Source organism: Oncorhynchus masou, chromosome 28 (genome assembly GCF_036934945.1).
Source record: "Oncorhynchus masou masou isolate Uvic2021 chromosome 28, UVic_Omas_1.1, whole genome shotgun sequence".
NCBI classification, from domain to species: Eukaryota; Metazoa; Chordata; class Actinopteri; order Salmoniformes; family Salmonidae; genus Oncorhynchus; species Oncorhynchus masou.
The window spans coordinates 45,497,146-45,521,224 of NC_088239.1; the positions used below are offsets into that span (position 1 = coordinate 45,497,146).

The 24,079-nt window shown below is 42.5% G+C and overlaps 1 pseudogene; it reads left to right on the forward strand.

The window, feature by feature from the left end:
* The first annotated feature begins 7,526 nt into the window (after positions 1-7,526).
* Positions 7,527-14,281, forward strand: LOC135517659 (procathepsin L-like; annotated as a pseudogene).
* The last annotated feature ends 9,798 nt before the right edge of the window (positions 14,282-24,079 follow it).

A 24,079-nucleotide genomic window follows, 5' to 3' on the forward strand; every position in this document is an offset into this window, starting at 1 on the left:
GAAGCTTGCCTGGAGGGTTGTTAACACAGTGTCCAAAGAAGGGCCAGAAGTATACAGAATGGTGTCGTCTGCGTAGAGGTGGATCAGAGACTCACCAGCAGCAAGAGCGACCTCATTGATGTATACAGAGAAGAGAGTCGGTCCAAGAATTGAACCCTGTGGCACCCCCATAGAGACTGCCAGAGGTCCGGACAGCAGACCCTCCGATTTGACACACTGAACTCTATCAGAGAAGTAGTTTGTGAACCAGGCGAGGCAATCATTTGAGAAACCAATGCTGTCGAGTCTGCCGATGAGGATGTGGTGATTGACAGAGTCGAAAGCCTTGGCCAGATCAATGAATACGGCTGCAGAGTAATGTTTCTTATCGATGGCAGAAGATATCGTTTAGGACCTTAGGCGTGGCTGAGGTGCACCCATGACCAGCTCTGAAACCAGATTGCATAGCAGAGAAGGTATTGGGAGATTCGAAATGGTCGGTAATCTGTTCGTTGACTTGGCTTGGTAGGCATGGTAGGATAGATATAGGTCTGTAGCAGTTTGGGTCAAGAGTGTCCCCCCCTTTGAAGAGGGGGATGACCGCAGCTGCTTTCCAATCTTTGGGAATCTCAGACGACACAAAAGAGAGGTTGAACAGGCTAGTAATAGGGGTGGCAACAATTTCAGCAGATACTTTTTAGAAAGAAAGGGTCCAGATTGTCTAGCCCTGCTGATTTGTAGGGTTCCAGATTTTGCAGCTCTTTCAGAACATCAGCTGAACGGATTTGGGAGAAGGAGAAATGGGGAAGGCTTGGGCGAGTTGCTGTGGGGGGTGCAGTGCTGTTGACCGGGGTAGGAGTAGCCAAGTGGAAAGCATGGCCAGCCGTAGAAAAATGCTTATTGAAATTCTCAATTATGGTGGATTTATCAGTGGTGACAGTGTTTCCTATCTTCAGTGCAGTGGGCAGCTGGGAGGTGTTCTTATTCTCCATGGACTTTACAGTGTCCCAGAACTTTTGCAGGAAGCAAATTTCTGCTTGAAAAAGCTTTTTTAACTGCCTGTGTATAATGGTTTCTAGCTTCCCTGAACAGCTGCATACCACGGGGGCTGTTCGTTGCTAATGCAGAACGCCATAGGACATGGTTAGCAGATGTTAATGCGAGTTTCGCGAAATGCTTGTGCTTCTAGTTCCGACAGTGCAGTAATATCCAACAAGTATTCTAATAAATTCACAACAACTACCTTATACACACAATGTAAGGGGATGGAATAAGAATATGTACATATAAGTATATGGATGTGCGATGGCTGTGCAGCTTAGGCAATAGATGGTATATAATACAGTATATACATATGAGATGAGTAATGTAGGATATGTAAACATTATTAAAGTGGCATTATTTTAAGTTACCATGGATACCTTTATTGAAGTTGGCAATGATTTGAGTCTGTATGTTGCTAGCAGCCTCTCTATGTTAGTGATGGCTGTTTAACAGTCTGATGGCCTTGAGACAGAAGATGTTTTTCAGTCTCTCGGTCCCAGCTTTGATGCACCTGTACTGACCTCGCATTCTGGGTGATAGCAGGGTGAACAGGCAGTGGCTCAGGTGGTTGTCCTTGATGATCTTTTTGGCCTTCCTGTGACACAGGGTGCTGTAGGTGTCCTGAAGGGCAGGTAGTTTGCCCCCAGTGATGCATTGTGCAGACCGCACTACCCCCTGGAGAGCCTTGGGGTCGAGGGAGGTGCAATTGCCGTATCAGGTGGTGATACAGCCTGACAGGATGCTCTCGATCGGGAATCTGTAAAAGTTTGTCAGGGTTTTAGGTGACAAGCCAAATTTCTTCAGCCTCCTGATGTTGAAGAGGCGCTGTTGCGCCTTCTTCACCACGCTGTCAGTGTGGGTGGACCATTTCCGTTTGTCCGTGACGTGTAAGCCGAGGAACTTAACCTGTTGATGCTCTGGGGGCGCTATTTCATTTTTGGATGAAAAACGTTCCCGTTTTAAACAAGATATTTTGTCACAAAAAGATGCTCGACTATGCATATAATTGATAGCTTTCGAAAGAAAACACTCTGACGTGTCCAGAACTACCAAGATATTTTCTGTGCGTGCCCTAGAACGTGAGCTTCAGGCAAAACCAAGATGAGACAGCATTCAGGAAAAGAGCAGGATTTTTGAGGCTCTGTTTTCCATTGTCTCCTTATATGGCTGTGAACGCGAGAGGAGTGAGTCAACCCTTTCTGTTGTTTCCCCAAGGTGTCTGCAGCATTGTGACGTATTTGTAGGCAGATCATTGGAAGATTGACCATAAGAGACCACATTTACCAGGTGTCCGCCCGGTGTCCTGCGCCGAAATTGGTGCGCAAAAGTCAGCTGCCAGTATTTTTCCATGGGATTCAGAGAGGAAAGCAAGCTTCCACGAACGATATATCAATGAAGAGATATGTGAAAAAACACCTTGAGGATTGATTCCAAACAACGTTTGCCATGTTTCGGTCGATATTATGTAGTTAATTCGGAAAAAGTTTTACGTTGTAGGTGACTGAATTTTCGGTTCGTTAGCCAGACGCAATGTAGAAAACGGAACGATTTCTCCTACACACAGACGCTTTCAGGAAAAACTGCGCATTTGGTATGTAACTGAGAGTCTCCTCATTGAAAACATCAGAAGCTCTTCAAAGGTAAATGATTTTAATCTTTAATCTGGTTTTTGTGAAAATGTTGCGTGCTAAATGCTACTCAAAATGCTATGCTAGCTTTGCATACTCTTACACAAATTAGTCAATTTCTATGGTTCAAAAGCATATTTTGAAAATCTGAGATGACAGTGTTGTTAAGAAAAGGCTAAGCTTGAGAGCAGACGCATTATTTTCATTTTATTTGCGATTTTCAGAAATCGTTAACGTTGCGTTATGCTAATGAGCCTGAGGCTTTAGTCACGATCCCGGATCCGGGATGGGGAGTTCCAAGAGGTTTTAAACCTTTCCACCTTCTCATCTACTGTCCCATCAATGTGGATAGGGGGGTGCTCCCTCTGCTGTTTCTTGAAGTCCACGATCATCTCCTTTGTTTTGTTGACGTTGAGTGAGAGTTTGTTTTCCTGACACCACGCTCCGAGTGCCCTCACCTCCTCCCTGTAGGCTGTCTAGTTGTTGTTGGTAATCAAGCCTACGACTGTAGGGTCGTCTGCAAACTTGATGATTGAGTTGGAGGCGTGCATGGCCACACAGTCATGTGTAAACAGGGAGTACAGGAGAAGGCTGAGAACGCACCCTTGTGGGGCCCCAGTGTTGAGGATCAGCGGGGTGGAGATGTTGTTTCCTACCTTCACCACCTGGGCGCGGACCATAAGAAAGTCCAGGACCCAGGTGTACAGGGCGGGGTCGAGAGCGAGGTTCTCAAGCTTAATGATGAGTTTGGAGGGTACCATGGTGTTGAATGCTGAGCTGTAGTCAATGAACAGCATTCTTCCATACAGTTGAAGTCAGAAGTTTACATACACTTAGGTTGGAGTCATTAAAACTTGTTTTTCAACCACTCCACAAATTTCTTGTTAATTAGTTTTGTCAAGTTGGTGAGGACATCTACTTTGTGCATGACAAGTAATTTTCAAACAATTGTTTACAGACAGATTATTTAACTTATAATTCACTGTATCACAATTCCAGTGGGTTAGAAGTTTACATACACTACGTTGACTGTGCCCTTAAACAGCTTGGATAATTCCAGAAAATGATGTCATGGCTTTAGAAGCTTCCGATAGGCTAATTGACATCATTTGAGTCAATGTAGATGTATTTCAAGGCATACCTTCAAACTCTGTGCCTCTTTGCTTGACATCATGGGAAAATCATAAGAAATCAGCCAAGTCTTCAGAAAAAAAATTGTAGACCTCCACAGGTCTGGTTCATCCTTGGGAGCCATTTCGAAACGCCTGAAGGTACCACGTTCATCTGTACAAACAATAGTACGCAAGTATAAACACCATGGGACCACGCAGCCATCATACAGCTCAGGAAGGAGACACGTTCTGTCTCCTAGAGATGAACGCACTTTGGTGCAAAAGTGAAAATCAATTCCAGAACAACAGCAAAGGACCATGTGAAGATTCTGGAGGAAACAGGTACAAAAGTATCTATATCCACAGTTAAACGAGTCCTATATCAACACAACCTGGAAAGGCCGCTCAGCAAGGAAGAAGCCACTGCTCTAAAACCGCCATAAAAAAGCAAGACTATGGTTTGCAACTGCACATGGGAACAAAGATCGTACTTTTTGGAGAAATGTCCTCTGGTCTGATGAAACAAAAATAGAACAGTTTGGCCATAATGACCATCTTCATGTTTGGAGGAAAAAGGGGGAGGCTTGCAAGTCGACGAACACCATCCCAACTGCGAAGCACGGGGGTGGCAGCATCATGTTGTGGGTCTGCTTTGCTGCAGGAGGGACTGGTAGATGGCATCATGAGGGAGGAAACTTATGTGGATTTATTGAAGCAACATCTCAAGACATCAGTTAAAGTTTGGTCTCAAATGGGTCTTCCAATGGACAACGACCCCAAGCATACTTCCAAAGTTGTGGCAACATGTCTTAAGGACAACTAAGTCAAGGTGTTGGAGTGGACATCACAAAGCCCTTACCTCAATCCTATAGAAAATGTGTGGGCAGAACTGAAAATTGTATGCGAGCAAGGAGGCCTGCAATTCTGACTCAGTTACACCAGCTCTGTCAGGAAGAATGGGTCAAAATTCACCCAACTTATTGTGGGAAGCTTATGGAAGGCTACCCGAAACGTTAGACCCAAGTTAAACAATTTAAAGGCAATGCTACCAAATACTAATTGAGTGTATGTAAACTTCTGACCCACTGGGAATGTGATGAAAGAAATAAAAGCTGAAATAAATCACTCTACTTTTATTCTGACATTTCACATTCTTAAAATAAAGTGGTGATCCTAACTAACCTAAGACATGGAATTGTTCCTAGGATTAAATGTAAAGAATTGTGAAAAAAAGAGTTTAAATGTACTTGGCTAAGGTGTATGTAAACTTCTTACTTCAACTGTAGGTATTCCTCTTGTCCAGATAGGGCAGTGTGATGCCGATTGCATCGTCTGTGAACCCATTGGGGAGGTAAGCAAATTGGAGTGGGTTTAGGGTATCAGGTAGTGTGGAGGTATTATGATCCTTGACTAGTCTCTCAAAGCACTTCATGATGAAGGAAGAGAGTGTTGCGGGGCGATCGTCATTTAGTTCAGTTACCTTAGCTTTCTTAGGAACAGGAACAATGGTTGCCATCTTGAAGCATGTGGAGACAGCAGATTGGGATAGAGATTGAGTGAATATGTCTGTAAATACACCAGCCAGCTGGTCTGCACATGCTCTGAGGACGCGGCTACGGTTGCCATCTGGTCCTGCAGCCTTGCGAGGGTTAACACGTTTAAATGTTTTACTCACATAGGCCACAGAGAAGGAGAGCCCACAGTCTTTGGAAGAGGGCCGTGTCGGTGGCACTGTATAAGTGAGGAAAGAAGTTGTTTAATTTGTCCGGGAGCAAGACGTTGATGTCCGCGACGGGGCTGGTTTTCTTTTTGCTATCCGTTATCGTCTGTCGACCTTGGCACATATGTCTCACGTTTGAGCCATTGAATTTGCGAATCTACTTTGTCTCTACACTGACACTTTGCTTGTTTGATTGCCTTGCCGAGGGAATAAATACACTGTTTCCAGTCGCCTTGCCATGATTAAATGCGGTGGTTCGTGCTTTCAGTTGAGCGAATGCTGCCATCAATCCACAATTTCTGGTTCGGGATGGTTTTAATAGTCGCAGTAGGGACAACATCTCCAATGCACTTCCTAATAAACTCACTCACCGAGTCAGCGTATACATTGATGTTATTGTCTGAGGCTACCAGGAACATATCCCAGTCCACGTGACTGACTTGCAATCTGACACAGATCAGTAAATATAGAAATAGGTAAACAGTGACTGGGGTTTCTTGGTGGATGAGAGAAACTTGACCTGAACATCCCTCTACAGGTAATTCCAAAATTGTCAGAGTGATAATTTGTTGTAGTGATGATGGGTAAGAAGTAGGTAGGCCGAGTGTTTCTGTATTGCCTAACGAAGGCAACGTTTGAGGTGTTGGTCCACCAGACTTTTGGGGATTTGCGCATTTGGGGGTAAGTGTCTGGGAATGAGATGAGTTCCAATGTAATCAATCAACACTTCTTCTTGACTGAATTATACTACAAATTAAATCTATACTGATTGTATTTAGAGAGAAAAACTCCTTACCTTAGGAATGTGTGTGATTTCCCAGTGTTTCTGTAGACACACCAATGCCAATCAAGTAGTCCTATCAGTAACTAGATATCTACATGTAGATTCAGCAGCTGCGCAAGAAGAGAATCCATCCCTCCCCTTCTTCCTGTGTGATTGTGTTTGGTTGACAGGCAGTATTTCCTATCACTGACAAGGAAAAAGCAACATTACACAATAGGTATTGATCAGAAACAATGTGTTGATTAGTGTGTTGCTGTGGGTTTTAATCTAGTGGGTTTAATAATTTAAATAGGTACATTAATGCTTTGCTATTTAATCTGTATGAGCTCCAAAAAATAGAAAACAATATGATCATAGTTTAAAAGGAAAACAAAAAGAGAACGTGCAGAAGAGGTAGAAAACCCCGAACAGCTTGCAAGATACCTCCCCTTTCAAATGAAATTGGAATGGTTATTTACAAGGCCATTAGAATGCGGTCTTGACACAGCAGGCTATCACACAATAATTAATCAGTTTAAAGAATGCAGACAATCTCATGTATTTTAGCATTAAAGGGGCAATCTGCAGTTGCTACATCAATTGGTGTACTTATAAAGTAAGGACATCAACCTGTTGATTATTATATTTTATACCTGTATTTTCAGGCCTAATGTAGTATAAAATAAATATGCCCAGGGACCTAAATCTAATCAAATGTATTTTCAAGACCTTTTTACATCTGCATTGTCACAATGTGTATATACAGGAACACATCCTAAAACCCCAAACTAACACGAAGATGTGTATCGGGTATGTAACCCACTGCTGAGTCAAAGAATGATGTCAAGTTATGAATCACTTTCTAGCTAAATTCATGTCGTCCTTGTGCAGTGAACATGTCTTGTCTTTTTTTACTGACCATTTCTTTGTTATTGCTGTTTGAGCAGCAGCGTGTCACGTTCTCATCTTCTCGGCGCCGGCACATGATGAGAGAACTGTTACAAAGTAACCGAATATGAAAGATAGTTAATGCAAACTGGTTCGACGTTACAATGTATAATTGTACCCTTTGTCTCCCAGTAATCTAATCAACTTCTAAAGATGTTTCATCAAATTCAGCTGAAGGATAAAACGGTCACTTGAGCAGGAATCACATGCTGGGATATTTACTCGAGGGCGGGACCTGAGATTTTTGAATTCCCTTTTCAGCCAATCCCAAGATACACTGTGTGATATCGAGGTCCTTTTAGCCAATCACAGGCCTCCCTTACTATCACGACATATAGCTGGCTGTATAAAGTGTTGTGTTTAGTAAGCATTTGTCTACACAACAACAGCATATATCAACTCACCTTTATTACAAATTGACGGAAAGTAAGTATTGAGCTAGGTTTGTTATACAGTGTTCGGTCGGTCTTCTTGGGTTATGGCCGTTTACCAGGGGCATTTGCTCTTCGATTGATACAACAATGCCGAACAGCGTTAAAATACAGTTTCTGATGTTATTGCTGCCGGCTGTTACCAAACATTCCCTTGAATATCTCGGATATCAACATGTATCATTTGGAAAAGCATTACTTGATATAATTTGGAATAACGACAGTAACGTCCCATTTTGTTTTTTTCCTTCAGTTTAATTTACTGTTGCGCTAGATTTTTAGAATATGGAGTTCTCACATAAGAAATGTCTCCAGTGTTATCGTTTTTATACGTTGTTGCGATATAGGAAACAGTACAAATGCGGCTAATATTTGGATGAGGTGTTTTTTAATGAGATTTTCAGCAATTTAAAAGGAGACCGGCGTTTGATTCCTGTGTTATCACTGCTTTCAACCGTCAAAGTACAACCCAAATTCTATGGAAACCGTGAATTAATCCAATAATCTATCGAAGTGTGTTTTACACTGCGCTTTCAAACATGAAACAAATATATAAACAATTTTAATTACTGTGCTTCATCTAAAAGCACAACCACATGACCTTAATTGCTGTTGATTTCATTAACTGCGTTATTTGGTGCCGGTGATCAATGCCATTTTCAGTGTGCAGATTATTATAGCAATTGTGAATATCTCCAGACCTACGACCTTGACACGCTATCTTGAATGCATGATTAATTAGTTCAGTGCTGTCACACTTTTTTTGCATTGGTTAGACCCTGTATAAGTAAGCATTTCAATTTAAGGTCTACACATGTTGTATTCGGCGCACGTGACAAACTTTGATATGTAAATAAGACATTTTATAGTGACTCATCTCGAATGTGGCACGGATGTGTTTACTCATTTTAGTTGAGTAAATAGTGTTATATTAGTTTAAGAGCCACAATTTTAGGCTATTTACTGTATTGCACAAATCTAAATGTTTTGTCAATGCAACCAATTATCAACATTTTGAAGGATTTGTATATTTTGTGTCATGGCTTTAATTTTGGCTTGTCTACATATTAATGATTGATTCACAGCTCCAGCTCAACCAAAAGTTAAAGAATAGGTCTTAAGTTTGATTTAGTCCTGTTCTTTAACTTAGCTATTTGTTGAGGAAGATGTGAATCCAACATGGCCTAATTTAAGATTACTTTTTAAATCAAGTGAAGCTTAACTCTAGATGTGTCTATTTTCAGTTGACTTGGAACAATAGCTCTGCTGGTGCCTTCACAAATCTTATATATGCCTGTATAGTGTCATTGATATGTAGGGTGACATTTCATTGTTTCTGTTAAACCTTTCCTTTGGAATGGCTCTGCTAGCAACAGTGAATCTGAAGTTAAGAGATGTCTCACTGTACCACATGGGTAGTAGTCAGTGACATGTTAAAGCTAAGCAGGGCTTGGTTAAAACCCTTGGTGGGAGACCAAATGGATAGTTGTAGCTCTTCTACTGAAAAGTTGGTGCTGCCCAGCCTCTATTTTCTTCTGGTAGTGGCTATAACATTGAAGCTCTATTGTTTCAAAGGTACGACTTCATTTTTTTTTAAAGAATGTATATATTCTTAACACTGAATACAAGGCTGACTGATGGCTCTGCTCTCTCCCTTCAGTTGTTTGACTATGACGTCGCTCTACTTGGCAGTGTTGGTGCTCTGTATGAGTGCTGTGTATGCGGCCCATATGTTTGACTCTCAGTTGGAGGGCCACTGGCACTTGTGGAAGAACTGGCATTGCAAAAACTACCATGAGGTGGGTTTTTAAGCAGAAGTAGAGGAGCACATAGGAACCCCTCAGTGGCTCTAATTTGTGCCTTTGCATACATGTAGCTGTAAATTACAATTAACTTGGTTTAACAATATTACATGGATTGTGTATTTTTGATTGTTTTTCACTCATTGTTAGAGGGAGGAGGGCTGGAGGAGGATGGTTTGGGAGAAGAACCTGAAGAAGATTGAGATGCACAACCTGGACCATTCTATGGGAAAACACTCCTACCGTCTGGGCATGAACAACTTTGGTGACATGGTAAGAATCACCTTGCTGAGCAGTGCTTGACATGGATGAAATGGGTGCCGCTACTCATTCTGGGTGCCAGTACTTTTTATATTAAGGTGCAGGAAATCTGCAGTACTTTGAGCTAATATTCTGAGGTGCAGGAACTCAAGCAGTAGAAAGTTTGAGGTGCAAATATCAATTCTGGTTAGCTCCTGCCCAAGTCGAGCTTTGTTGCTGAGACCTTTTTAAGGGTGGAGCAGGTGGTACATTTCAGAAGTCTTGTCCCATGCTGAATTGTTTTGTTGTCATTACTTTTTTTTTTTAACTAGGCAATTCAGTAAAGAACATTCTTATTTACAATGGTGACCTCGGAACAGTGGGTTAACTGCCTTGTTCAGAAGTAGAACGACAGATTGTTTTTATACACCTTGTCAGCTCTGGGATTCGATCTAGCAACCTTTCGGTTACTGGCCCAACACTGTAACCACTAGGCTACCTGCCGCCCCTGCATTGGCTACAGCATGAAATATTTCACAGGCACTTTGAAAATAAACACAGGTGTCAGCGTTGACAACTAAAGCAGGATGTAATCACTCAGTTTAGGTTTCTTCCGCTATCAGGTTCTGAAGGAAGAGAACTGAAATGTACACTTTTTTTTTAACGACGCACCATGTTTCCCGTTCAATGAATAACTTTATTTTAAACATTTGTAAAACATTAAACCTACATGTTAAATTCAGATAGTAACTTACAGAACACACATGGCCAGGTAGACTACATTTCAATGTGTTTTTCTGAATTCTTTCCTCCCTAGACCAACGACGAGTTCAGGCAGCTGAACGGCTACAAGCAGACTACTGAGAGGAAGTACAAGGGCTCTCTGTTCATGGAGCCCAATTACCTGCAGGCCCCTAAAGCTGTGGACTGGAGAGAGAAGGGCTACGTCACTCCCGTCAAGGACCAGGTGAGACCTGAATCACTCATGATTCATGACTCATATCCACACACAATGCTCTGTCACTTAACCTCTTGAAACTCCCCATCCCGGATCCGGGATTGTGACTAAGCCTCAGGCTCATTAGCATAACGCAACGTTAACGATTTCTGAAAATCGCAAATAAAATTTAAATAATGCGTTTGCTCTCAAGCTTAGCCTTTTCTTAACAACACTGTCATCTCAGATTTTCAAAATATGCTTTTGAACCATAGAAATTGACTAATTTGTGTAAGAGTATGCAAAGCTAGCATAGCATTTTGTGTAGCATGTAGCACGCAACATTTTCACAAGCCAGATAACCAAATAAATAAAATCATTTACCTTTGAAGAGCTTCTGATGTTTTCAATGAGGAGACTCCCAGCCACATACCAGATGCGCAGTGTTTCCTGAAAGCGTCTGTGTGTAGGAGAAATCGTTCCGTTTTCTACATTGCGCCTGGCTAACGAACCGAAAATGCAGTCACCTACAACGTGAAACTTTTTCCGGATTAACTACATAATATCGACCGAAACATGGCAAACGTTGTTTGGAATCAATCCTCAAGGTGTTTTTTCACATATCTCTTCATTGACATGCAGTTCGTGGAAGCTTGCTTCTCTCTCTGTGCCCCATGGAAAAATACTGGCAGGTGACTTTTGCGCACCAATTTCGGCGCAGGACACCGGGCGGACACGTGGTAAATGTGGTCTCTTATGGTCAATCTTCCAATGATCTGCCTACAAATACGTCACAATGCTGCAGACACCTTGGGGAAACGACAGAAAGGGCAGACTCATTCCTCTTGCGTTCACAGCCATATAAGGAGATCATGAAAGACAGAGCCTCAAAAATCCTTGTCATTTCCTGGATGCCAAGTCATCTTGGTTTTGCCTGAAGCTCACGTTAAAGGGCACGCACAGAGAAGATATTTGTATTTCTGGACACGTCAGAGTGTTTTCTTTCGAACAGTAGCAATTATATGCATAGTCGAGCATCTTTTTGTGACAAAATATCTTGTTTAAAACGGGAACGTTTTTCTTCCAAAAATGAAATAGCGCCACCATAGGTGTAAGAGGTTAATGCAGGCTTTCCTGAGTTCTTACATCCAGGAAATGTCTGTCTTGTTTGCATGCTTATGTGGCAAATTGTGTATGCAAATGGGTTATTACTTACATACACTGGCTTAATATACACATGTCAGTGTTCTGTCATGAAATACTAACATGATGTTTAACAATCTTTCCCCCAGGGCTCATGTGGGTCTTGCTGGTCATTCAGTTCCACCGGAGCCATAGAGGGCCAGCAATTCAGGAAGACTGGCAATCTGGTGTCTCTGAGTGAACAGAACCTGATGGACTGCTCCAGACCCCAGGGCAACGAGGGCTGTAATGGGGGTCTCATGGACTTGGCATTCCAGTATGTAAAGGACAACGGCGGCCTGGACACAGAGGCGTCCTACCCCTATGTGGGCAAGGTAAGGCCCTGTGTTCTATTAGTCTCTGAATTCAAATATTATAGTGTATGAAGATACATTTATTAAAAGGCCCTGTTCTTTTAGCCTGGTCCCAGATAATTTCCTGTAGATCCAACTCCTATGGTTATTATTTTGGAATGACTTACAACTTTGAAAAATAAATTACATTTTCCATTACAGTTCGATTTATGTCTCCAAGGATGACTGACTTGCTTGAATAATTGTTTTTTTTACTAATCATGGCCGTTGGGCTTATCTGGTTACTCAGGATGATGATCTTTGCCACTACCGACCAGAGTTCAGTGCCGTTAATGAAACTGGCTTTGTGGACATCCCCAATGGCAAGGAGCACACTCTGATGATGGCTGTGGCGTCTGTCGGCCCCATCTCTGTCGCCATCGATGCCAGCCACGAATCTTTCCAGTTCTACCAGTCTGGTAAGTAGCAGTTAGCGATGCCACTTAAATTATGTTACAATATTTGCAAGGATTGGATTCCCTACCTACTATTTTTGGGTAGCAGTGAGCTATTCTGGTATGTCCTTTTCACACTAGTTCATATTTACAAATGGTTTCATCTTTGAAGTAAATTGTTTGTTACCAAATATTTCAGTTTTTCCATGTAGTGAATAGCTACCTAACGACCTTTAGCTTTGAGATCCGGTGGTTTTACATACTGAGGAAAACCCAGCATTTTTGCCCACTAATTTAACTTTGACCTCTCCCTGTAGGGATCTATTATGAGGAGGAGTGCAGCAGTGAGAAGCTTGACCATGGAGTTCTGGTGGTGGGATGTAGATGGCAAGAAATTCTGGATTGTCAAGAACAGGTACAGTACATAGTATCTTCTTAGGATGTTTTTTGTTATGTCACTACTACGGGATTTGTTGATTCCCTCATCGGGGAATATGCATCTCTACATTGCCTTTATTTGAATACGGTGTTGGTGTTATCCTAATACTAAGTCATACATTTCTCTAAAGCGGCAGTAAATCTAATTGTGGGACTAACATGTCTCTTCCTCAGCTGGAGTGATAAGTGGGGAGACAAAGGCTACATCTACATGGCCAAAGACAGGAAGAACCACTGTGGCATTGCCACGGCAGCCAGCTACCCACTGGTCTAGTGTTCTACAACCTGGAGGTTCTAGTACACTAGACCTTAGTTTTAAAAACATTTGAAAGTGTTGGAAAAAGGGTCATGATTACAGTGCCTTAACTAAATCTGTGAATGGTGCATGAGAACCTGCTGCTTGGGTTTTAAAGAAGCTCATTTAGGGAATTTTATTTTATACTTTATTTTGTGTATGCCTGTGTCAAGTGTGTCACCTGTTTACATTCCTAGTTCTGCTTTTACACCTGTTTTGTACATGAACAAAATAAACTTTAAAATTGTTTTGTGGTACTAATCGACTACGTTTTTTTTTAACGGTTGTGGGATTTGCTGCACAGTAGTGAATAAGAACTGATGCATTTAGATGGATGTTGAGGGGGGGATGAGACCCTATTCAGCGGGTGTACTTGTACATCAAGCTGCTTCACCCTGCAGAAACAGGATGGGCTTTTGCCCCTAAATGGCAATTCTGGCTCAGACAAGCTTAACGAGGCTCATTTTATGCCTGGGCCTTATGGATAAAAGCTAATAAACGGCTTTGTATAAGATATTTGCTTTCACGTTGAGCATTTTGACCGTCTTTCAATAGTCTTCATGTGCACCCACAGTTAATCATATACGAAGTGGCAAGCCAAACAAATCGTTTCTTTACAATTGACCGAAACATGCTTTAAACAATTTCACACCCATTGTCTTTCCTATATTGTCCTTAAGACTGCTACACTGTTTCCTACAAATCTTCCAGAGGCCATGAGAAATGGCAAACCTTTAAAGGCCAAGTGCAGTCAAAATTCAGTAAAATCCTTTCAGCTGTTATTTCCCAATAGCTGCTGGTTGAATATACAATCGACACCGGATGTTTTAATCAGGTTTTGCATGAGGAGTTGCATTATTGGTTAACAGACCAGTTCCAAATCTCTCTTCTAATAACGGCTTGTTTTCAGGTTGGAATACATATTCCTCCCCATTAGGCTCTTCATCTCTGGTGGATTGAGCTACTCTTTGGTGCCCTTTCCACTCAGACCACTCCAAGACAGTCCTAGCGACATTCTTGCTTGACCGATAGGTTTTTGCTAAAAACTCTGACTACTTCAATGGAAAACCATTACAGTAAGGCTGTAATATGTAACACTTGTGCGACCGTGCCTTATTCACACAAATGTTGGTCATTCTCATTGAAAGCAAGTCTAAGAAGTGGGAGCTCTGTTCTGAGGTATTTCTATGCATCCTGTTAACTTTAGTTTTTGCATCTTTTAATTTAGGTTAACACCAGCTTCAAACAGCAAAAATGTTTTTGTTTATGGAACATATATTTCAGAGGTTTAGATGGAACAATGATTCTCTATGCTTTACTTATGTTGTCACAAACTGAAATTAGGCAAATTATGAACTGAATTTTAACAACCAGGAAATGGCCAGAGCTATTTTCGCATAGTGCATCTTTAATTATTACCCAGAAATTCTAAGATTTGTCTATCTAAAAGAAACAGCATTGTGCCTTAAAAATGCAGAAAATTAAATTATTGTTTCTGTATACTGTGTTTGGTATGTCTATCTAGTCCTAATTTAAATATGCCAGGCTGGAGTGAAGAACAGACTACAGTAATTTAAAACCTTGTACGGCCTACATGCTTACTACAGGAGGTTCTGTGACTTTGCAAACAAGATCAACAGTATGTGAAGAGACATTTGTCACTCAGCATTAAGTTAGTTTTAAGCTTCACCAGCACATAAGTCCGTTTGTGCTTACTGCTGGCATGTCTGTTTACAACACTGTTATAGATACAGGATATATACATACCCTAGTCAACTACCTGCCCTCCCCTCCCTGCTGCTCCCCCCCCAATGGACATTTATCATTTCCACAGTTAATGTGTATATAATATTATCTATTTTTATTGTATCTATTTTAATTTATTTTTCACTTTCTGCATGGTTGGAGCTCGGAGCTTAAGATTTTCATGGTACAATGTAATTACATCTGCAACCCTGTAAATGTGACTATTTAACTCTCTAATCTAATCTGAGATACAGTCGATTTCTAACTGGCGCCTTATGTGAGGAGCTCAGAGCAACAGCCACTGAGAAGACATTGAGGAAGACTAGAGCTCTGAAATGACTGAGTTTGTCCCTGAAAGGGAGGGAAAACACCAGGAAGAGAGAAAAGTACAGCTGGGTCTGTTTCCTCTGTGCTGCTTTTTATCTGCAGCTAGTGTTTGTTTGTTGATTAAGGGCAGTGCATGGTAATGTGGAGACAACAGCCTAGTGTTGTAGAGACTTCTATACCTCACGGTAGAGAGAGGAGTTGTAGGACATTCTGTTCTATCTGAAACACACACACACACACACACACACACACACACACGGCTGAGAAAGTCACAAATGTGTAACAAGTAAAAATGAACACTTTATTCGAATAGTACAACTTGTTTCGTTTAGCTTGATGTTCCACTTCCAGTAAAGTCATTCATTACAGCTAATAGAGGCAGAGCAACAACCGTTTGATAGACCAGTTTTCTTACGCTGGAGAAAGCTGATACTTATGCTAACCTCTTCACACGTACAAAGTCAGCATCAACCACTCGCTTAAGATCGACTTTTGTTAACTAAAACAGCTCCCCATTCAAGATGCACCCACAACGTCTCCCATTCACTGCAATATGTGGCTCCATGGGACAACAAGTCCATTCACACGAATGATGGATTATGTTCCACTGTATTTGAATCACTGGTGGAGCACACAGTTGAAACAAGAACAAACAAAAGAGGGGACAAGAGACGCATTATATTCAGGCCCATTTCAAGTGGTATGTCAATCAATGTATGTCATCAAGTCATAGTGATATATTGATAACAATGACATCGCCTGATTAATACCCTTATACTATTTTTATGGGTGTGTTTGTAATGGCGGAACTGGTCTGAACTGCTCTTTTGTTGTTGTTCTTCATGGTATCAGTAGAATTGACAATGTCTTGTCTAAAGCGAAATGACTCACGGCGAAAAGCAGGCTTTGCTATGCTATTTAGATTGTAATGTTCTTACCCAATACTCTGTTCCCCATCCACAGACCCTGATACCTTTGACATTTTTTAACAAAGATATTATGACACTCTTTTAGCTGTGCTTTTAGTCATACGATCTGTTTTATATATTTTCTCCCATTCTATATACATATTATTTATTTTCTATTTGAATGCATTAGTCTCTCATGTCCACTGTTTATTTTAATATTGTTTTACTATTTTCATTTGTCTTGTTTACAAAACGCATTTATTTTTTTAATCATTTTATTTGTAAAGCACGTTAATGCATCCCCTGGAAGAAATTTGAGCTTTAAATAAAGTTTGATTTGGAACAGACATGCATTGCTGTAAAATCATTAAGATGAGATGTGATCTTATCACCAAGGAGAGTAACTAAGTAACTCAAATCTAATTTGCATGGCAAGATCAACAGCATTGCATTGATAACAGGGCCCCTATTTGAATACTGTCATCACACATTTCTGATGCCTCTAGTAGTCATGCTGATGACTACTAGAGGCATTGTCCAGACAGGCCTACTTTCTGCTGGTCTGGATTTTCAAAAGCATTGTGACGTGATGGAAATGTTGTACATGTGCTTTTCTTATTACTTATTTATGTGTTCTGTTCATGTGCTGTTCTAAAAAACAATTTCTGTTTTCATGCAAGTGACTGATTGAACAAATCCTCACTTATCAGTATCTGCAATTTGGCAGTATGCTCAGTCCTTGTTTTGAGAATGAAAGATATCTAATTTTCAAGGTCTCCGCTTAGAGAGAAGAAGCCCTGTGAGGTGTTGGTCTTTCACATATTATGAACCAGTATTGGTAGTACTGCTACAGTTCATTCAGCCTCATTTACTGCCTTTAAAAAAACATAGCTGATACGTCTGACTTACTTAAACAAATCTATGTTCTACTGACAATTGAGATGTACAAACTATGGCATAAGGGGACGACAAGCGGATAAGAGGCAATCCGTCATTTCAATTAAGACATTCATGAGTGAGAGACGATGGACGTAGTGTTGGATCCTGTGTTTTACATTATAGCCATTAGTATATATATGATTGAATATTATCTGCTGTTGGCTTGTGTGGATGTATGTACAGTGCCTTGCGAAAGTATTCGGCCCCCTTGAACTTTGCGACCTTTTGCCACATTTCAGGCTTCAAACATAAAGATATACAACTGTATTTTTTTGTGAAGAATCAACAACAAGTGGGACACAATCATGAAGTGGAACGACATTTATTGAATATTTCAAACTTTTTTAACAAATCAAAAACTGAAAAATTGGGCGTGCAAAATTATTCAGCCCCTTTAAGTTAATACTTTGTAGCACCACCTTTTGCTGCGATTACAGCTGTAAGTCGCTTGTGGTATGTCTCTATCAGTTTTGCACATCGAGAGACTGAAATTTTTTCCCATTCCTCCTTGCAAAACAGCTCGAGCTCAGTGAGGTTGGATGGAGAGCATTTGTGAACAGCAGTTTTCAGTTCTTTTCACAGATTCTCGATTGGATTCAGGTCTGGACTTTGACTTGGCCATTCTAACACCTGGATATGTTTATTTTTGAACCATTCCATTGTAGATTTTGCTTTATGTTTTGGATCATTGTCTTGTTGGAAGACAAATCTCCGTCCCAGTCTCAGGTCTATTGCAGACTCCATCAAGTTCTTCCAGAATGGTCCTGTATTTGACTCCATCCATCTTCCCATAAATTTTAACCATCTTCCCTGTCCCTGCTGAAGAAAAGCAGGCCCAAACCATGATGCTGCCACCACCATGTTTGACAGTGGGGATGGTGTGGTCAGGGTGATGAGCTGTGTTGGTTTTACGCCAAACATAACGTTTTGCATTGTTGCCAAAAAGTTCAATTTTGGTTTCATCTGACCAGAGCACCTTCTTCCACATGTTTGGTGTGTCTCCCAGGTGGCTTGTGGCAAACTTTAAACAGCACTTTTTATGGATATCTTTAAGAAATGGCTTTCTTCTTGCCACTCTTCCATAAAGGCCAGATTTGTGCAATATACGACTGATTGTTGTCCTATGGACAGAGTCTCCCACCTCAGCTGTAGATCTCTGCAGTTCATCCAGAGTGATCATGGGCCTCTTGGCTGCATCTCTGATCAGTCTTCTCCTTGTATGAGCTGAAAGTTTAGAGGGACGGCCAGGTCTTGGTAGATTTGCAGTGGTCTGATACTCCTTCCATTTCAATATTATCGCTTGCACAGTGCTCCTTGGGATGTTTAAAGCTTGGGAAATCTTTTTGTATCCAAATCCGGCTTTAAACTTCTTCACAACAGTATCTCGGACCTGCCTGGTGTGTTCCTTGTTCTTCATGATGCTCTCTGCGCTTTTAACGGACCTCTGAGACTATCACAGTGCAGGTGCATTTATACGGAGACTTGATTACACACAGGTGGATTGTATTTATCATCATTAGTCATTTAGGTCAACATTGGATCATTCAGAGATCCTCACTGAACTTCTGGAGAGAGTTTGCTGCACTGAAAGTAAAGGGGCTGAATGATTTTGCACGCCCAATTTTTCAGTTTTTGACTTGTTAAAAAAGTTTGAAATATCCAATAAATGTCGTTCCACTTCATGATTGTGTCCCACTTGTTGTTGATTCTTCACAAACAAATACAGTTTTATATCTTTATGTTTGAAGCCTGAAATGTGGCAAAAGGTCGCAAAGTTCAAGGTGGCCGAATATTTTCGCAAGGCACTGTATGTGTTATGCAACATAGCTGACTTGAAACATTGTTAAAAGTGTCAGGGCCATGGGACTTTCTCATGATGGAAAAATACAGAGAAGCATGAAGACAGGAACTGTTCATTGAGTTGGGAGGGGGGCACATTCAGAGCGGGGTGTTGCGAGAATAAGTGGTCTTTTGTTAGATAACAGGAGCCAGGTGCGAGATAACGGTATGAGCGCATGGATGTTCTTTACAGTAACAGTTACATCTATCAACAGATGCGCCAAGAGGCGGGGACCCGCCTGAGCGCCTGCAATAGGCTGAGCAAGTTTAAACCACACCCAGTCTCTACTGGGGCGGCAGTGTAGCCAAGTGGTTAGAGCATTGGACTAGTAACCGAAAGGTTGCAAGTTCAAACCCCCAAGCTGACAAGGTACAAAATCTGTCTTTCTGCCCCTGAACAGGCCACTGTTCCTAGGCCGTCATTGAAAATAAGAATTTATTCTTAACTGACTTGCCTAGTAAAATAAAGGTAAAATAAAAAAATAAAAATAAATACTGTCTATCACAGTATAAAGTATACTGTTCACATACATCTTGTCAGTTCTCTGTTCTGCCCTGCGTGGTATTACAGTGAGCCCGTATATACAAAAGTTGCATTTGCAATTTATTACTTAGCTAATAAAAAATACATAGTATACAATCGGTGACTCATTGTTATATTTATCCTGATACCAGATTCGAATTTACGCAACTCTAACAGTAGTCAGTATAAGTATTTGTTCAGCACTTTTGAAATGTACAGCGACAGAATTCAGAACATGGGCCGTTCTTACATATTAACAGACAATGAAAGCTCTTACAATTTTCGATGATTACGTTTCTCTAAAACAGGTTATAGGAAAATATACCAAATTATTAGAGTGAGGCACATGGGCTACTGACAGCTTACTACACAACATACACTGAGAATTACTTTACTTTCAGTATACATATCTCTCTGGCATCCTATATAATTTCTGAAGCAGCATAAAACATTTTTTGACTCATGTTGTGACGTGCTTGAACAGGAAAGTGGCGCGGTGGTTCTTCGTGGGCAGATTTAGTCATCAAAGAGAAACGTATTTTCCCAATTGTAGCTAATTTTTCCCAAGTTCCCAGTTGTCTTGAACTCACAGTTAGCCACTGATTCCTTCCCAAACCACTCATTGTTGAATATGCGATTTCCAATTTGTTGTATAATGTTTGTCCAAACGCCGATGAGCACCGAGACGTTTTATCTCTAATTTCTCTTCATATGACAAAAATGGAAAAGGATTTGATTGTTAACTTGATTCACGGTGACGACTGCTAGCTTGCTAGATAAGATTTTGAAAGTATGATGTTGACATGATCAGTCCAATCAAAGCTACTGTATATATAACATGATTTGATGTCATTCTATCTGTGGCCAATGACCTTGAGCCTTCTTGGATGGGCACTTCTAATATAACTCTATGGCAGAACCCAAGGGGCTAACATTTTCGAAATCTAACCTTAGAATTGGGGATGACCGACTGTCCCATGAGTGACAAAACTGAGCCAATCATGACAGAAAACTGAGCTAATCAGGCACAATGCTCTGTCTTGCCCGCTGGCAAGCTCCACCACCACAGAAAGCACTGAGCTTGGCTGAAACACCTGCATTTTGGAGCTGCCTTACTCAAGAAATCAAAAAAGAGACCACGTTTGTACGAGGCTTTATTAACTCAATTTGTTTTGTTTTTTACATTGTTTGCGAACTGATATGTGACACGTATTTATGCCAAAATAACAAGCAGAACAGGCAAGCCCCCCCATGCCCTGAATGACAGGTCACCACTGCATACAGTACATAGCTTTGGCATGGTGGTTACCAGAGTACTATACATTTTTTACTAAAAGTACTTAGTGTTGTCTTTAGCACCCATGTCAAATTAGTATTTAAGGATCATATAGGATTGAGAACTGAGAGCAAAGAATTACCAATGCACCACCTGCTGTTGTTAATATTATAATCCAACATTTCTCATGGTTTGACAGACTGTATTGAGCCACAGATAGAAATATTAGACAGATATTTCACCGGATATATAAATGTGAAGCATCTGGTTGGCTTTTCGACTCCATATAGTGGTAAGAGGAAGCCCAGTGGCCGGCAGTGGGAGAAGATGGCCCGACATACATTTATGGCCAACATTCTGATCATTTTCTCATCGACAAAACATTTGCTCTCAGTACAGTTTTCAGTTTGAAAAACTACAATATGTAAAGAGCAGAGTGGACTAGGTTTTATAGACTCAATCCGTTGCCAAAGTTTTACAAAATTGCATTGTTTAGGACTTCAAAGGGTAAATTGAGTTATTGCACACACACACTTCACAGGGTAGGCATTCCCTAACGGAAATACATGTTGCCAAAAGGCTCTCGCTAGCTCGTGTTTGGCTCTGCCCATCTCCTTGCATCGCTAGCTCGTGTTTGGCTCTGCCCATCTCCTTGCATGTGCTACCCACTTTGATTAATTTGCTCCCGTTGGAAATGACAGGCTGTTGTCTATCTTGGGTTAGTTATACGTCCCCATGCTAGTGAGTCAGCAACACAACATGGACAACAAGTGGAGGGATTTTTACATTGGGTTTTATTCAAAACATCCTTCAGGTCAACCAGTGCAAATGGCACAATAACCCTCCATTAGGAGGGGGAGGCTGAGGTTATATTTGGTCTATGAGGGGGTTGGTCCCTCAGTTTAGTGATCCAAACAAATCATGGTTCACTGTAAGACACGTGGGATGTGTCTTAATAATTTAAAGGCCCAGTGCAGTCAAAAATGGGATTTGCCTGTGTTTTATACAGTTGAAGTTTACATACACTTAGGTTGGAGTCCTTTAAACTTGTTTTTCAACCACTCCACAAATCTCTTGTTAACAAGCTATAGTTTTGGCAAGTCGGTTAGGACATCTACTTTGTGCAGTCATTTTTCCAACAATTGTTTACAGACAGATTATTTCACTTATAATTCAGTCTATCACAATTCCAGTGGGTCAGAAGTGTACATACACTAAGTTGACTGTGCCTTTAAACAACTTGGACAATTCCAGAAAATTATGTCATGGCTTTAGAAGCTTCTGATAGGCTAATTTGCATCATTTGTGTCACGCCTTGGTCTTAGTATTTTGTGTTTTAGTTAATTAGTTGGTCAGGTCAGGGTGTGACATGGGTTTATGTTTGTTGTATTTCTTAGTGGGGTTTTTTAGTTATTGGGATTGTGGCTGATTAGGGGAGTGTAGCCGTTACAGAATCACCCACCACACACGGACCGAGCAGCGTGTTAACAGGCAGGAGCTACACGAGAGGCAACAGAAGCAGCTTCAGTGGGAGAGGCTACACCATTTGGAGAATTGGACATGGGAGGAGGAACTGGACGGAAAAGGACCCTGGGCTCAGCCTGGTGAATATCGCCGCCCCAAGGAGGAACTAGAAGCGGCTAAAGCGGAGAGGCGAGGAGGCATGAGGAGGCAGCACGGCAACGTGGATGGAAGCCCGGGAATTAGCCCCAAATATTTCTTGGGGGGGGGGGGGCTTTCAGGGAGTATGGCTACGCCAGGTAGGAGACCTGCGCAAACTCCCTGTGCTTACCGGGGGGCTAGAGAGACCGGGCAGGCACCGTGTTATGCAAGGGTGTGCACGGTGTCCCCAGTGCGGGTGCATAGCCCGGTGCGTATATTTCAGCTCCGCGTATCGGCCGGGCTAGATTGAGCGTCGAGCCAAATGCCATGAAGCCGGCTCTACGCATCTGATCCCCAGTGCGTCTCCTTGGGCCGGCTTACATGGCAGCAGCCTTGCGCTCGGTGTCTCCGGTTCGCCTACATAGCCCAGTGCGGCTATTCCACCTCGCTGCACTGGCAGGGCGACCGAGAGTATTCAACCGGGTAAGGTTGGGCAGTCTCGGTGCTCAAGAGCTCCAGTGCGCCTGCACGGTCCGGTCTATCCAGTACCACCTCCACACCCCAGCCCTCCGGTAGCAGCTCCCCGCACCAGGCTTCCTGTGCGTGTCCTCGCCCCATTACCACCAGTGCCAGCACCACGCATCAGGCCTAAAGTGCGCCTCGCCTCTCCTGCCCTGTCGGAGCCTTTCTCCTCTCAAGCGCTGCCGGAGCCTCCTGCCTGTTCGGAGCAGCCTGAGCTGCTAGTCTGTATGGAGCAGCTAGAGCTGCCAGTCTGCAATTAGCTACCAGTCTGCAAAGAGCTGCCAGTCTGCATGGAGCAGCTAGAGCTGCCAGTCTGCATGGAGCAGCTAGAGCTGCCAGTCTGCAAGGAGCTGCCAGTCTGCAAGGAGCTGCCAGTCTGCATGGAGCTGCCAGTCTGCATGGAGCTGCCAGTCTGCATGGAGCTGCCAGTCTGCAAGGAGCTGCCAGTCTGCAAGGAGCTGCCAGTCTGCCCAGCGTCGCCAGTCTGCCCAGCGTCGCCAGTCTGCCCAGCGTCGCCAGTCTGCCCAGCGCCGCCAGTCTGCCCAGCGCCAGTCAGCCAGTCTCTTCCAGATCTGCCAGTCAGCCAGACTCTTCCAGATCTGCCAGTCAGCCAGACTCTTCCAGATCTGCCAGTCAGCCAGACTCTTCCAGATCTGCCAGTCAGCCAGACTCTTCCAGATCTGCCAGTCAGCCAGACTCTTCCAGATCTGCCAGTCAGCCAGACTCTTCCAGATCAGCCAGTCAGCCAGATTCTTCCAGATCTGCCAGTCAGCCAGACTCTTCCAGATCTGCCAGTCAGCCAGACTCTTCCAGATCTGCTATTCAGCCAGACTCTTCCAGATCTGCCAGTCAACCAGACTCTTCCAGATCTGCCAGTCAACCAGACTCTTCCAGATCCGCCAGTCAGCCAGGATCTGCCGGATTCAACTGCCTGGCTGGGCTTCATCTCAGTATTGGGCTTCCTCTCAGTACTGGGCTTCCTCTCAGTCCCGAACTGCCCCTCAGTCCCGAACTGCCCCTCAGTCCCGAGCTGCCCCTCAGTCCCGAGCTGCCCCTCAGTCCCGAGCTGCCCCTCAGTCCCGAGCTGCCCCTCAGTCCCGAGCTTCCCCTCAGTCCCGAGCTGCCTCAGT